Source organism: Gossypium raimondii, chromosome 11 (assembly GCF_025698545.1).
Source record: "Gossypium raimondii isolate GPD5lz chromosome 11, ASM2569854v1, whole genome shotgun sequence".
Classification (NCBI taxonomy): Eukaryota; Viridiplantae; Streptophyta; class Magnoliopsida; order Malvales; family Malvaceae; genus Gossypium; species Gossypium raimondii.
In genome coordinates, this window is record NC_068575.1 from 14,851,140 (window position 1) to 14,866,818 (window position 15,679).

The 15,679-nt window shown below is 29.3% G+C and overlaps 1 pseudogene; it reads right to left on the reverse strand.

Moving 5' to 3' along the window:
* Nucleotides 1–12,314: 12,314 nt before the first annotated feature.
* Nucleotides 12,315–13,454, reverse strand: LOC128034749 (probable 2-oxoglutarate-dependent dioxygenase AOP1; annotated as a pseudogene).
* Between the last annotated feature and the right edge of the window lie 2,225 nt (nt 13,455–15,679).

Below are 15,679 nucleotides of genomic sequence, written 5' to 3' on the forward strand. Positions count from 1 at the left end.
AAAAAAGGTTGGCATAGGTGTCACGACACTTCTCCCAACGCTTTCGAAAAGGTTGTGTTTAGTATGGTTGGCGTAGGTGCCGCAACACTTTTGAAAAAGCATTGGCATAGGTCAACATAAGCCAACCTTTATTGAAGGGTTGGCAAAAACCTAATCAAGACCAACCTTTAAAATAGGTTGGGATAAACCCATCTAAGGCAACCTTAAAAAGGTTGGGATAAACCTTGTCTAAGGTAACCTTAAAAAGGTTGGGACACCACTTGTCTAAGGAAACTTTTAAAAATGATTGGGATAGAGCTGTCTAAGGCAACCTTAAAAAGGTTAGGATAGACCTTGTCTAAGACAACCTATAAGAAAAGGTTGGATAGACCTGTTTAAGACAACCTTAAAAAGGTTGGGTTGCACCATGTCTAAGGCAACCTTTAAAAAAGGTTAGGATAGACCTGTGTAAAGCAACCTTAAAAAAATTGAGATAGACCTTGTCTAAAGTAATTTTAAAAAAAGTTGGGTTAGACCCGTTTTTAATGATTTTTATATTTTCAGAATCATTGTAGCTTAATCTAGCTAGCTCAAGGACTAATTTGCAAAACTATTAAAGGGTTAGAGTTTTACGATGAATGTGTTCATGTAATTTTTTATGTTTGATGGAAGAAAATGAATCTTTGTCGATAAAGAAACAAGTTTTGTTAAGTGATTTTGGTTGAAAATTTCAATTAGGGATTTATTTGTAAAATGTGAAATTCATTGAGAAATTGTGAAATAATGATTTGTATGAGCTGCCATGGGTTTCGGCTAGCTTAGTATGTGGATGAAATTGCATGAATTTCAATTGACGGGCTTAAGAACTAAATTGTAAAAAAGTTAAAATATTAAGGGGTTATAGTGTAATTTGTAAAAGTATGTATTTTGGATTGAATTGAATAGAATGAATATTGAATGGATTACATTTTCTTATTTAGATCAAGTTAAGCCTCGTACGGATCTAGATCGAGGGAAAGATAAAGTATCAGATTAGTCGATCCTATTTCGTCGTTTTTGTGATCGAGGTAAGTTCGTATGTTTAAATACATTTTAATGTATTTGATTTAAATGCTATTATGTTACTCATCATATCATGTCACGACGAAAATCCAACAACGTTACAACGACAATTGAGCCCCGTTTGAACCTTAGGAATATATAAGATACAAATGACATGTCATTAAGGTTACATGTTTCGGGTGCTAGTCCTGAATGTCCTACCGATAGCTGAGTCCCAGTATTGGTTGTGGATACTCGTCAGCTTGTGTGAGCGGCATCGTGTAGCTACATTCCGACCGTCAGCTTGTATGAGTAGACCAGTTATGGCTCGAGTGAGCATCTATGTAAAGGAAATGAAAGGAATGGTTTTGACCATGTGTTTAGCACACTTTTTGTGAGCTTCCGAATATCTGATATTATTCTAAATGGTTCAACGAGCATGAAAGGGGAAAGAACAGTAAGTGTACCGAAAGCTAAGTTAAGAGCTCATGAAAAGGTATGAATGGTTAATGATTCAAAGTATGATTACTCATGACTATGAAAAGAATGATTTAAGTAATGCTATGTTCATGCTCTATACCTTACCATGTGATGATATTGCTAAGTTATGTGTTTAATCACTGACTTGTGTTCTTGATGATGCATAGGCTTGTGTCAAGCTATATTGGACTGATCCATGTCTATTTTTATAATTTTGCATGGAAATGGTAAGCTATGTTCATGATTTACGAACTTACTAAGCATTATGTGCTTACGTTGTTGTTCTTTTCTATGTTTTATAGATTATTGGAAGCTCGATCGGTTTGGAAGCTCGTCGGAGACCTATCACACTATCCAGCAACTATATCGGTAGATTTTGCTGTTTTGGTCATGGTTATAATGGCATGAATAGGTGAATTGTGTTTAATGAGATAGTTGTTATGTTTTGCTTGTAAATGTGGTATTTTGGTTGGTGAACTTTTGGTATGTTGATACTTTGATGGTTGGTGTTGAAATGGTTAAGTGAATGTATGTTTTCAATGACCAATTTGGTATGTTTGAATGTGATTTGGCATGTTGTCATTGTGGTAAGCTTGGTATGGAAATAGGCTAGAAATGTATGAGTGATTAATGACTAAATTATGTATATGTTTAAGTATGCTTGATTGTTGTGATTGAAGTGCCTTTTGAGCATATTGGTTGTATGGATAAATGACCTATTGAATTGGCCTTATTATGCATGTTTTAGGTATGTTTTGAGGCTTTATTATATGTGCAAATGTCTTGAAGGTATGTGCTTGATTTGGGTGAAAGAAACGACCTGAATTTGGCCTATGTTTTGTCTACACAGCCTAAGACACAGACGTGTGTCTCAACCGTGTGTGACACACGAGCATGCGACACGACCGTGTCTCCCCTATAGGTTTCAAAGGGTTGCAAGTCAGGAATTTACACAGCCTAGCACATGGCCTGACACACGAACATGTGGCTAGGCCGTGTGACCCAAGTTAGAGAGTTACACGGGTATAGACACGGGCTGGGACAAAATTGTGTGTCCCTATTTTGAATGGTACACGACCTAACATACAGGTGTGTGTCTCAGCTGTGTGAAACACACGGCTTGGCCACACAGCCGTGTGACCCCTGCAGTTAGAGGTGAGCAAAATTCAATTTGATTCGAAAAACTCGGTTAAAAATTCAAATTTTGAATTAAATAGTTCAAGTTATTTGAGTTAATCAAGTTATTCGGATCAACTCGAATAAAAACTAAGTTTTTTGGTTTGACTCGAATATGAATTACACAATTCGAATTATCCAAAAATTTGAATAAGAAAAGGCAAAACCATGTCGTTTTGATAAATGTTTACCTTTTCTAAAGTTAAAAGTCAAAAGTATTAAGTTAAAAGGCAAAACTATGTTGTTTTGATAAATATTTTACTCATTAAGTTAAAAGGTAAAACAATTATATTTTTTGTAGTTAAATAATCTTGTACTTCGTCTACTAGTTAAATAATCGGTCCATGTAAATGCAACATTGAGTATAAATATTATGATTCGTTAACTCAACTCAACTTAGCTCGAAATTTTTTCACTCGATTCAATTCGATTCGAAAAAATTCAAATTGAGTTCGGTTGCTAAAATATGATTCGTCAACTCGACTAACTCAAATTTTTTTGGCTCGATTCGACTTGACTCGATCTAATACTCACACTTACATGCAGTGTGAATTTTCTTAACTTTTTCCTTAAAGTTTCATATGTTCCCAATTTAGTCCCGAATCATTTCTAAAGTGCTTCTAAGGCCTCGAGGGCTCGAATAAGGGATGATATGCATGTGTTTGGATGAATTATGATATGATTTATGAAAAGTTTGGAATTGAATGTTTTAAGTTACAATTTTACGGTAATGTTCCGTAACCCTATTTTGACGACAAATATGAGTTAGGGGTGTTATATTGAAATTTGGAGTCTTAGAGGTCTCAGTATCGCAATCCCACTGTAGGTGACCTCTATTCTTCTCATTTTAGCACTGTTTTCTTCGATTTTTGGCTGTCCTAAACTTCCTACACCACTCAATCATATCGTTAGTCCCCCATGGAGTGTTTGGCCAATTTGGGTCTCAAAAATGACATAAGACTAACAAAAATAATTTAGTAACAACAAAACTAAAAATAAAAAACATATAAAAGATACTTAAATTGCTTGAGAATAAGCTACTTAAATGTAATGGAGAGCCTAATTTGACGTATCAATTTTTGACAGATTAGTGGGTCCGTAGCAAGCATAGATTGTTAGTGATATTCTAAATTCTTTTTGTCACTTCTTAAGTCAAAAAGTGAATAAGAATAAATCTAAAATATTTTTATCACCTAATGTTCCGGAGGCTTTAGCTTCTAATATTTGCAGGAAGGTGGGATATGAAAGAGTGGATGATCTTGGAATGTACTTTGGACTTCTGATTATTGATAAGAGAGTCAAAGTTAGCACATTTTAGATTGTGGTTAATAAAGTTCGTATTAGACTTAATGGGTGAGAGACAAAAAAGCTATCACTAGCAAGCAAATTTACGTTATTAAAGTCAGTGCTTTTATCTATTCCCGATTACTTTATGACTACAATTCGTATACTTGTCGTTGTGTGTGGTGAAATTGATAGGTTGGCCCATAACTTTATTTGGGGCTCCACTTTTGAAATTAGGAAGTCGACTCTTTTGAAATGGGATGATTGTTGTCGTCTGGTAGAGGCTGGGGGCTTAGGAGTAAAAATTTAAGCTGATCAGAACAAGTTACTCCTGTTGTAAATAGGCTTCCAATTAATAACCAAGACCAATGATTTATGGGTTAAGATTGTGAAGAGTAAGTATAAAATTTGTAGGATGTTGCCGAACTCTATTTCAAGGAGTAATTGTTCCTATATATGAAAGTCTTTAATGAAGGTATTTTAGGATGTTTGGATAATGTGTATTGGACTTTAGGGGATGGGTCTTTGATAAAATTTTGGTACGATAATTGGATTCGTTAGGTGAGCCCTCCAAGGAATTTTTATTTAGGCTTTAAGCAACCAGATAACACTTTGCAAGTTTGTGATTTGGCCGGTGAGAGTGGTAATTGGGATTGGAGTCGTCTTAGAAGTTTCCTACTAAACCTAATTGTTATGCAAATAGCTTTGGTGTTGCCGCTTGGAGATGGGCAACTAGAAGTTCTTTTTCCATAGCGGAAACCTATAGAGGTATGCATCACTTTAGTTCGACTGATAGTTCTAATGTTTGGAAATTGATTTGGAAATCTAAGGCATCTTAGCAGGTTAGAGTGTTCATTTGGTTACTGTGGAAGAACAAATTGTTAACTAATGATGAGAGAGTTATGAAACATATGGCTTGTGAGGGCCATTGTCTGAGATGCAGCAATACCCATGAGTTTGAGATACATGCTATTAGGGATTGTTCCTTTTCACAGGCAATTTGGATCTCAATTGTACCACTTCAGGAACAAGCATTCTTTTTCTCCTTACCACTTGATGAATGTATGGAACTTGCAGAACATAGGGGATTGTGGTAGCTATGAGGTAGATTGGGAAAGTTTGTTTCCTATAGTGTGCTAGTTTCTATGTAAAAATAGGAATATGATTGTGTTTTCTGGTAGTCATAACTCTGTCCTACATGTGGTAGATACAAGTATCGGTTGGACGAGAAGTTATTCTCTACTATTGACACCTAGTTTTCATCTGGGACCTATGGTTACCACTATGAAATGGTTAGCTCCAGAAAGTGGTTAGGTTAAGCTCAATATAGATGGTGCATTTTTGCTTAATTCTTACTCAGCTGCAATTGGAGGAGTCATTAGAGATGCTGAAGGAAATCAGTTATGTGGTTATTCAATGGTTTTAGGGAAGGACAAAGTGTTCGGGATTGAAGCGAGGTTAATGTTAGAAGAGCTACGCTTATTATGGGATAAGGGATATCGCGAAGTTGAACTTGAATGTGATAATGCCCTTTTGGTGGAAATAATTTTGGCTGAAGAAGCTCTTGATTGTCATTTTATGGAACTACAAGCTATTCATAAGCTGATACAAAGGAACTGGAGGATCCGTATCCGTCATATTCCTAGAGCTCATAACATAGTTGAGGATTTCATGGCCATGCATGTTGCTATAGGTTTCATAGGTATCCAGGTGTTTATAGTACCCCCATATTCTATGTGGGAGCTAATTCAAAAGGATATTATGGGTTTTTGATTTCCTAATTGCTTTTGTAATCGCTTAATGTTTTCGTTCTAAGGAATTACCATATTTATTAAAGGAAAAAAAAAGACACAGTGATATTCTTAGTATTGAAAACCTTACATACTAAACCGATATTCAACAAGGATTGAAACATCTATTTATAATAAATTAAAGATAAAATATAATATTTCAAATATGAATATTTGAGGTAGGTAGTCAAAAGAAAAGAAAAAGAAAACAAATATGTAGATCAATAATTTTGCATAATTATTTTTCATTGAAACGCACAATTGATAAATTTATTATTAGAGTGCTGGTACAATTCATATTGTGATTCAAAAGTGCGAAAGTGTTGTTATTGGAGTATTCAAGCTTATTATTAGAGTAATTGAAATTTTAATATAATTGTATCCCATGAATTTGGTGTTTGTATCCATGCAATTAATATAATTGTACTAAGTTAATATAACTTTGAATATAAATGGCTTAAATTGATGGTGTCAAATTAATTAGAGTAAAATGAAATTCTATTTACCTCTTATTTATTGTAGCTAGTCTCAATATAAATTATAGAATGCAATTCAATAAAAATTAAAATAATATAACTTTTACCAAATTTAAAAATATATTAAATTTTATGATACATGATGAATTTTAAAACTATATACATGTCACAATATATTAGGACATCCAATTCACACACAAAATTTCCTTTTAGAGGTTTCAGTTCTAAATATTACATACAAAATAACAAGAGATTTTATTATTTTCCATGAAGATTGTTATATTAATACAAATAGTCAAAGTAAGAAATAATAAATGAACAAATCCTTGGATTAAAGAGTACCATTTCATTATGTCGAATACATAATACAAAGTTTTGACTAAGGTTTTTGAAATCGATTTGGATTGATCGGTTAGATCAAGAATCGGTTTCAATATTGATCTAAAGCGAAAAAAAATCAATTGATTCACAAATCGGTAAGAATTACGATTTACAAATTGAGAAATAGATGAAATAATAAAAAATTGATAATTAATATTTAAGAATTTAGGTCGAATATTCAAACAAAAAAAAAACTGTTTTAGCCCAAATCATTTAAAAGTCACCATAAACCCTTTAAATTTTCTAAACCCAACCCAAAAATCCAAAATAATAAAGCAAATGAAAAAAATAAAAAGAAAAAAAGAAAAAATTTAAAGGCAATGGGTCGAGTAATAGACAGGGGTGTAACTAGGAGGTTGGCAAGGCCTCGGTTCCCCCTAAAATGGAAAAATTTTCATTTAGGCCGTTTAGAATTTTTAAAAATTTTAAATTAGTAAAGATAAAATTACAATTTAGCCCCTTAAATTTGATAAAATTTGATTTAATCCTTTAAAAATTATAAAGATACAGGTTATTAAAATGATAAAATTATATTTTTACTATCATAAAAATTACAATTTAATTTTGATCCCTAAAATTTTTTTTTCTAATTTCACCCTAGTAACATATCTTTGCGAAAGGCAAAGTTGCTTCTGCTTCTACCTCTACTTCTGCCCCGCTTCGCCTGTTGATTTTGTTGTACATTGGGATATGAGGGAGAGGAAGAGAGAGACGGGAATAGGATTTTTTATTTATTTTTTATTTTTTTGTAATATAATATGGACATTACACAAAGGAGAAATGAATAGATTATAAATAATAAAATATATGTTACCTGGTTTTATTTCCCAATAGAGAGGTATTGGACACTTGGAAAGATTATATATAAACTTAGGGTTAGTATTTAGTATACTGATAATTAATGTATTTTTTATTTTATAAGTAGAATAAAAAATTGACATATGTCTTTTTAATATTTATTTTTAATATTATATTATACATCTATAGGATACTTGCCAACCCTTGGTCCTGCTTGAGATGTCTAAAATTTTATTAACGATTATACCAAATATTTTTGATAAATTTATAGGAAGATTATTTGGTACATTGGTCAAATATGAGATTTTACCATGTATCCTAAGTTGTAATTAAAATTATAAAAAATAAAAAACATGTAGTAAAATTTTAACTTTACTTATAGAGTTAAAGATTTCCACCACCTATTTACTAAATAATTACTAAAATTATGTTTTATTCAGTTTCTATTTCCCAACAAGATATAGACATGAATATGAAAAAAAGGTTAGATAAAAGATTTTTCTTTGAATTGAACGTCCATCCACTTAAAAATAATATTTTATTATATACATATGGTTGAATCAACTTTAAATTAATCAAATTGATTGAAACGAGAATAAGTGGTCTAATTGATTCGATCAATAATCCAATTTTAAAAATTTTGTTAAGTAACAATTACTTTTAGGCATAATACATTTATGGGTAGAGAGTCAATTATACTAATGTAAAATTAAATTACTTTTATTTATTTTTATATGATTAATATTTTAATGATCTAATTGTTAAATTTATCAATATAATTGTACTTGTAATGCAAATTTTAAATCTATCCAATATATCTATTAAATTGATAAAAAAACTTAAAATTTTTAATTTACGCCAAACTTGACATGTATAATCAACATGAATAGAACATAAAGTTAAAAATAAAAAAATTTATTATAATTATTATAATTATTTTGTGCTTCGTCCTGTTTGATCGTAATTAAAAAGTTTACTATAATTATTATAATTTTATATATCGTGTCCCACATGTTTTAAAAGAAAAGCTGAGTCTTAACTTAATTGATATCGGGATTATTGTCAATGCAGGAGGATATAGGTTCGAGTACGCTAAAACACATTATCCTTCTATTTAAGGGTTGAAAGAGACTATAAAAAATTTTAAACATTATATCGAAAAAAAATATATATAATAACTTGTAATGAAATTCATGTTAAAGAAAAACTATCATTTTATATAGCGTGTCCCCTCGTGTCCTACAAAATCAAATAGAAAAATAGAATCATGAGATCAGATACAGCTAAACTCCTCAAATATATAAAACAATTCAAGTCTTCACAATATATATAAAATTATTTCCATGCTTTAACTATGCTCTCAATTTCTATATCTTTCATCCATTTAAAATCCAGTCACTCAATTTTAATTCTAAAAATTTAAGCACTCTACACTTTTAATTTAAAAATTGAAATCTATTTTATAACAACATTAAACGAATCTCGTTCAATTAAATTATGTGATATTTTTCTAAAAAGTAAATTTGCTCCTGTCGCCAAATGCTTAAAAAACCAAGTAAGTAAGTTCACCTTTTAGCCGAAAGTGAAAGTCAATAAATTTTTGTTTTATTTTTCTATGCATAGGTCAGCCATGGCAACAATTTTATTTGCTTACATGCCTTTCAACTCGCCTTAAATTGGTCATGCAAGCAAATTTATTTATTTTTTAAATCTCACATAATCAAATTTAATGAATGACATTTGACAATGTTACCAATTGAATTTTAATTTTAAATAAAAAATCAAATTGTTGAAATTAAAAGTTGAAGGATTAATTTTCAACATATACAAAGAGTACAAGGACTACTAGCGCAATTGATAAGTAGAAAACAAAACATTTTATATTAACATTTCAAATTAAACCTTTTAATTTCATTTATTTATTTTTCAATTAAATTTGATAAATTAATTTTGGGTAAAATGGTCACCCTATTATGTGTTCCTATTTTGGTCACCTAATTTTAAAAGTTTTCAACTTAGGTATTAACCTTTGAATTTGTTATTGTTTTAGTCACCCGTCGTTATATTGATAATGAAAAACTTTTTTCTAAGTGGTATACTAACACATTTAGTCTTCAATACTTACATATTCTATCAATTTGATCCTAATTCTAAATAATTCAATAAATTTAACCCTTCACATTTACAAATTCTATCAATTTAATCCTCAAACTTCCTAATCAAAGCTTTGACTTTTAGAACAAAGACATTCCACATGTATAAATTTGTAAAATCCAAAAGGAAAAAGAACTTCTCAAATTGTTCAAATATAACATACTTGTAATACAAATTTATTCTATAAAAATAATTTTTTATTTATTCCACAAGTATTTATATTACAAGTATGTTATATTAGAGTAAAAAGATTTTTTATTAAAAAAACCCTCTTATTTATTGTAGCTAGTCTCAATATATATTATAGAATGGAATTAAATATAAAATATAAAATAATATAACATTTAACAAATTAAAAATATATTAAATTGTATGATACATGATATTAGGCTTTCCAGTCCACATAAAAAATTGTTTTTTAGAGGTTTCAGTTTTAAATAGTATATACAAAATAAAAGTTATTTTCCATCTTGTTATATTAATACAAATAGTCAAAGCAAGAAACAATAAATGAATAAATTCATGGATTAAAGAGTAGCATTTCATGATGTCAAATACATAATACAAAAGTCTGGCTATGGTTTTTGAAATCGGATTGAATCAACCGATTATATCAGTCTAAAGCAAGAGAAAGAATAAATTGATTCACAAATTGGTAAGGTGCTAATCGAGAAATAGATGGAATAGATTGATTTGCATATTGCCCAAAGAGATGTGGAAACGAAATTTTAAATCGAAAACAAATTTGATTTACATTGAGAGAGACGATAATAAGATTTTTACTTTTTGGTAATTTAATATGGATATTACACAAGGGAGAAATGGATAAATTACAAGTAATAAAATATAACTTATTTGGTTTTTCCAATAGAGAGGTATTAGAAACTTGAGAAAATTTATATATAAAATTAGGGTTATTGGTAGTATATGTTTTTTATAAGTAGTATCAAAAATTATTATGTATTTTTTAACACTATATTATAGTTTTAAAAATTGTTATGTATTTCTTTTTTCATATTATACCATATTGTCATAGGACACTTGTCAACACTTGACTACTTGTGGAGTACTATCGATTGTACCAAATATTTTCTCATAAAATTATAACGAAATGTTTTCTTATACAATTATATATAGGATAATTGTTCGGTGCATTGATTTTCAGAATTTTTAACTCCACAAGTGTAGATGAAATTTTCCATGTCTTTAATTTATAATTAAAATAAAAAAAATTGTGACAAAATCTTAACTATCATTGTGGAATTAAAGATTTCCATTACCTTTTATCCAATAATTACCTTTAAATTATTTTTTTATTTTTCATTTCCCAACTTTAGAGAGACAGAAAAATAGTCCAATATTAGATTGTTTCATTGAAATGAACGTCCATCCATTTAAAAATAATATTTTATTTTACATATATGATTGAATCAACTTTATACTAATTTAATTGGTTGAATCTAAAATTGGTGGTCTAATTAATTCGATCAATCGTTCGATTCTAAAAAATTTGTCAAGTAACAATTATTTTTAGCTATAATATATTTATGGGGAGGATCCACTTATAAAAATTTATAAAATTAATTATATATTAGTATAACATTTTATACAATTAATAATTTATTGATCCGATTATTGAATTTATCAAATAATTGTACTTGTCATGCGTGCAAATTTTAAATCAATCCAATATCTCTATTAAATTGGTAAAAAATAAAAATTTTAGTTTACGCCAAACTTGATATGCATGATTCAAATGAATAGAACATGAAATAACGTTAAAATATTAATCATATTAATTGTAATTTTTTGCGTGAAATCATTGTATCTTCAATTTTTGTTTACGATCCGGAAAGACTAATCTTTTTATATTTGTGCTTGCTCATCCCTAGAATATTGGCTCTAAGATTTGAACTTAAATTCTCTCATTATGAATACAATATACCTTATCACTCCATCCAAAATTTATTAATTTGTATATAATATTTATACTAATATATATTGAAATGATAAATCCTCAAACAAATAAATCTTAGGTTAAAATTGAATTATTATAACAAATTATACAAAAGAAAAAACTAAGGCATGACTTTAAAATAATATGAAAAATAGTTAAAAATAAATAACACAAAAAATACATGACGGTGGCATAAAAACAACCTACATGAAAATATTTACTAAGGATAAAAAACCATAAAAATTGAGTCGCATTAAAACATAATGTGAAATACAATACAAACATATAATTTTCTTTAAATTGAATCATCATAAGAAAGTGCGTAGAATATCATCTGAAATAAGACATAACTCAAACACAACATGAAAAGAAAATTCATTCTTAATCAATCATTATTGACAAAATATGAAAAATACATCAACATGACACTTTTACAAACACCCAAATTACTAACACGCAAATGAATATACAAATTTATAATACTATAAGTACAAAAACATACCAACACCATAATATAAAAATAACACACGAATACACAAAATAATCGATTAACATGTAAAACTTACATAATTTATAATATTTGACATATAAATAATAAACCAAAAAGTATTACTTCATTTTGATTCCAACAAACTGGGAAAAAAAAGAACTCGAAATATGTAATTTGTCTTTACCATCATTACCCCTTTTACAACCCTTTTAGGACAGTTGCTTTGGCCAACTTCAATGTTGAGTTGGGATAACCTTTATTATATTGTTCTATATATATATATATATATTACATAGAGAGACCCCGAATTATTTATTTTATATAAAATTGTTTATACCCAAATCTTATACACTGCAATAAGCTTTAAGAGAAGATTTAGTAGCACCTTGAACAATTTGGGGGGAGTAAAATTTCAAAAATTCTTCCAGATCAACGGGTTTGAAGAGCATCGGATTTTTGTCATCAACAAGCTCTTTGGGAACCTTTACTAGGTACCCTCCTCTTGGCCATGCAAACAATCCGATGCTATACCTAGCCTCGTTTCCTTTCATCATCACGCGATGATAAGCAGAAGACAATCGACCATTCAACCATACCTGCAACTGTACAAAATTTACGTTCTATCTACCTTCAGCTTTTGTTTAAGTCAAGCTATTAATAGACAAGTGACTTATGCTGAAGGATTCTCCAAGCATGACTACGAAAGAGTTGGGTGAAGGATTTATATTCATCCATTCGCCATTTTTGTTTAGGATCTCCAATCCTTGAACCTCATTTAATTGACACAAAAGAGTCATTGTAGTATAATCACAGTGCCAAGGGTTGGCTCGCTGGTGTTTGGCCTTCCGTATTTCATGGCCCTTAGGTGGTTATTTGTTGAGTCCACAAGTTCATCCATGTATTTCTCAAGGCCAAAACTCTCCTAAATCATCCTCAAAATTGTCTTCTCTAATCCTGGTGCTAGTTGAGTGAAAGATGCCAGAGTTTTACTGCCAAATACAGAGCAGATGATCAATAAAGGTGTAGTAGTTTTGCTAAAGGGTTTTTTGTAAGTGAATGGATGTACCTGAAGCTTATGTTTCCTTGAGGCGACAAAGTGGTTGTGACGCATTGTTCAATGTTTTCAGCAATATGTGCATCATCAGTGGACTGCTCTCATACAATCTTGATGGAGACCCATGATAGGCACGAAAGGGTTTATCGGAAACACAAAGCTGTTTTGTTTGTAAAGGCAAGTCAAATAGCTGTTCCAAGGCCTCTAAAACTGGCTACCAAAGCTCCAGGAGTTGGTCAAACGAGGCCTCAAAACAGCCGTACTCCTCCAATGCTTCCCGGACTCGGAACTCCAACAAATCCCATTCAGGGCTGATCGGTTTCAGGTTCTGGTTTGAGAAATCTATGACCGGCACCTTAGCCCCAGTTCTTGAGCTCATATCTGTCTTCCTTTTTATTATTACCAATTTGCAAATCAAAATGAATGGTTAAAATAATTATTATAATTTTTGTCTTTCCATACAGCAGCGGTGCTAGGTAGGAACTGCGCCTTGAATTTCTACAACTGAAATTTTTTATTCAGAAATTATAGTTTAATATTATAATAAAATTGTAATTTCATCCTTCAAAAAAATTATAATCCGATCTTAGCTTCTTTTTTCGTCCTTCATCCTGCTTGTACGCAATTAAAAAGTTTACTATTATATAAATAATTTATAATTGAATATCGCATATAGTACATTTAATATCTTTGATTAAGTTAACTGTTACAAGTTAATTGACAGCAGACTGAATTAGGAAATAATTAAAAAATTATTTTTATATAAAATAAATTATATTAGTAAGGAAGTATTTTGATATTTTATATTATTATATAAAATTAATAAAATTTCATAGAAATCTGAATTTTAACTTTATCATTTCAATTAAAATTTTATTTATTTTTATAAATATATTTTCATATAATTTTTAATCAGATATGTGATAACCTAATATAAATATAAACCTTTAATTAAGCTCTGTTTTGTTTTTTTTTGTCTGTAACTAGAAATCGGATGATGATAATGATATTAATAATAAAGTTTGCTTCTAGGGACCATTAAGGTTATTTTATATTTACTTGTATTATTTTCTGTCAACTTGCTTACTTATACGATGTTGATGGTTTCATATTTTATTAATGCGAATCAAGAAGGATGAAATCAGAAATAAATCAATAAAAGAAAATAAACAAAATTTAGAGGTTGATGAATTAATTTTATCCCTAAAAATTTAAAGGTGACTTAAATGGTTCCAATCATTACTCTAAAATTGTGTCCTTAAAAAAATATGACGATAATTGGTCTCAGTTGTTCCCTCTTTGGCGAATTTCGTCTTGACGAATATTGTACCAAAATTTATTTAAAAAGTTAAAATATTTTCCTATCAGGCCAAAAATAGGCTACCTATTTTTATGACAGCATTAAATGAATCTCGTTCAATTAAATTAGGTGATGTTTTTCTGAAAAAAAGTAAATTTGCTCATGTTGCCAAATGCTTAAAAAACCAAATAAGTAAACAAACAACTATGCACGCCTTACTCTTTCAATTTAGATATTAAGGTTTGAATTCATTCTTGTTTTGGTTACCTACCATTAAATTGATACTGGAAAGCCATTTTCTAAATAGGATAACACATTTATTCTTCAGTACTTGCATATTCTATCAATTTGATCCAAATTTTAAATAATTCAATAAATTTAACCCTTCACATTTACAAACTCTATCAATTTAATCCTCAAACTTCCTAACCAAAGCTTCCAGCTTTCAGAACAAAAGCATTCCACGCGTATAAATTTGTATCTTTATTGTATAAAAATAAATTTTATGTCATCAATATTTTAATAATTCAATCGTCACTTTTTTTTATATAGATCATGTCTGCCAAGTTTTGAATAAAACTAGAATATTGCACTATATGTTTTTATATAAAACTTTTTGTAATAGTCTGTTTTTCAATGGTGTCGCAAACAGTAATTTTGGAACCTCGTTTTCTGATGATCGAGTCCGTAAATATTATTATTTAATATCTATGAGTCTATTTTAGTATTATATTGAATTTTGGTTCAATAATTTTATTGAATAGATAGTTAATTAAGGTACAATGACTAAATCATAAAATTGTAAAAGTTAATCACTATTGATTTTATTTTTAAAAGGGCTAAATAAGTGAAAATTGTTAGTTTTGAGCTTAGGGACTAAAATGTACATATTTCAAAATTGACATTAAATTTTGGTAATTATTGTAATTAGAGGATTGTAGAAGGATGAAATTGAGATCGGTTTTGAAATCGAAACTCAAATTTGAAAGTTACGACAATTTTGGTTTTAGGGACTAAATTGAATAAAATGAAAAAGTTGAAGGAATATTTGATAAATAAAAATGAATTGATATATATAGTTATAATATGTTGTTAAAAGATATTTGGATTTGATAATTGATTTAAATTATGATTTAGATCGAGATTTAAACCAATCAAAATTCACAAAAAGAGAAAATTGTGGATTAGTCTTTGATAATTTATCGGTTTTTGTTTCTACAAGGTAAGTTCATATGGTGTAATCATGCTTTGATTTTTATGTTTGATTTTTATGTGTCTTATATTTTATGAATGTATAAAAGTTTTAGTGATATTTGGAT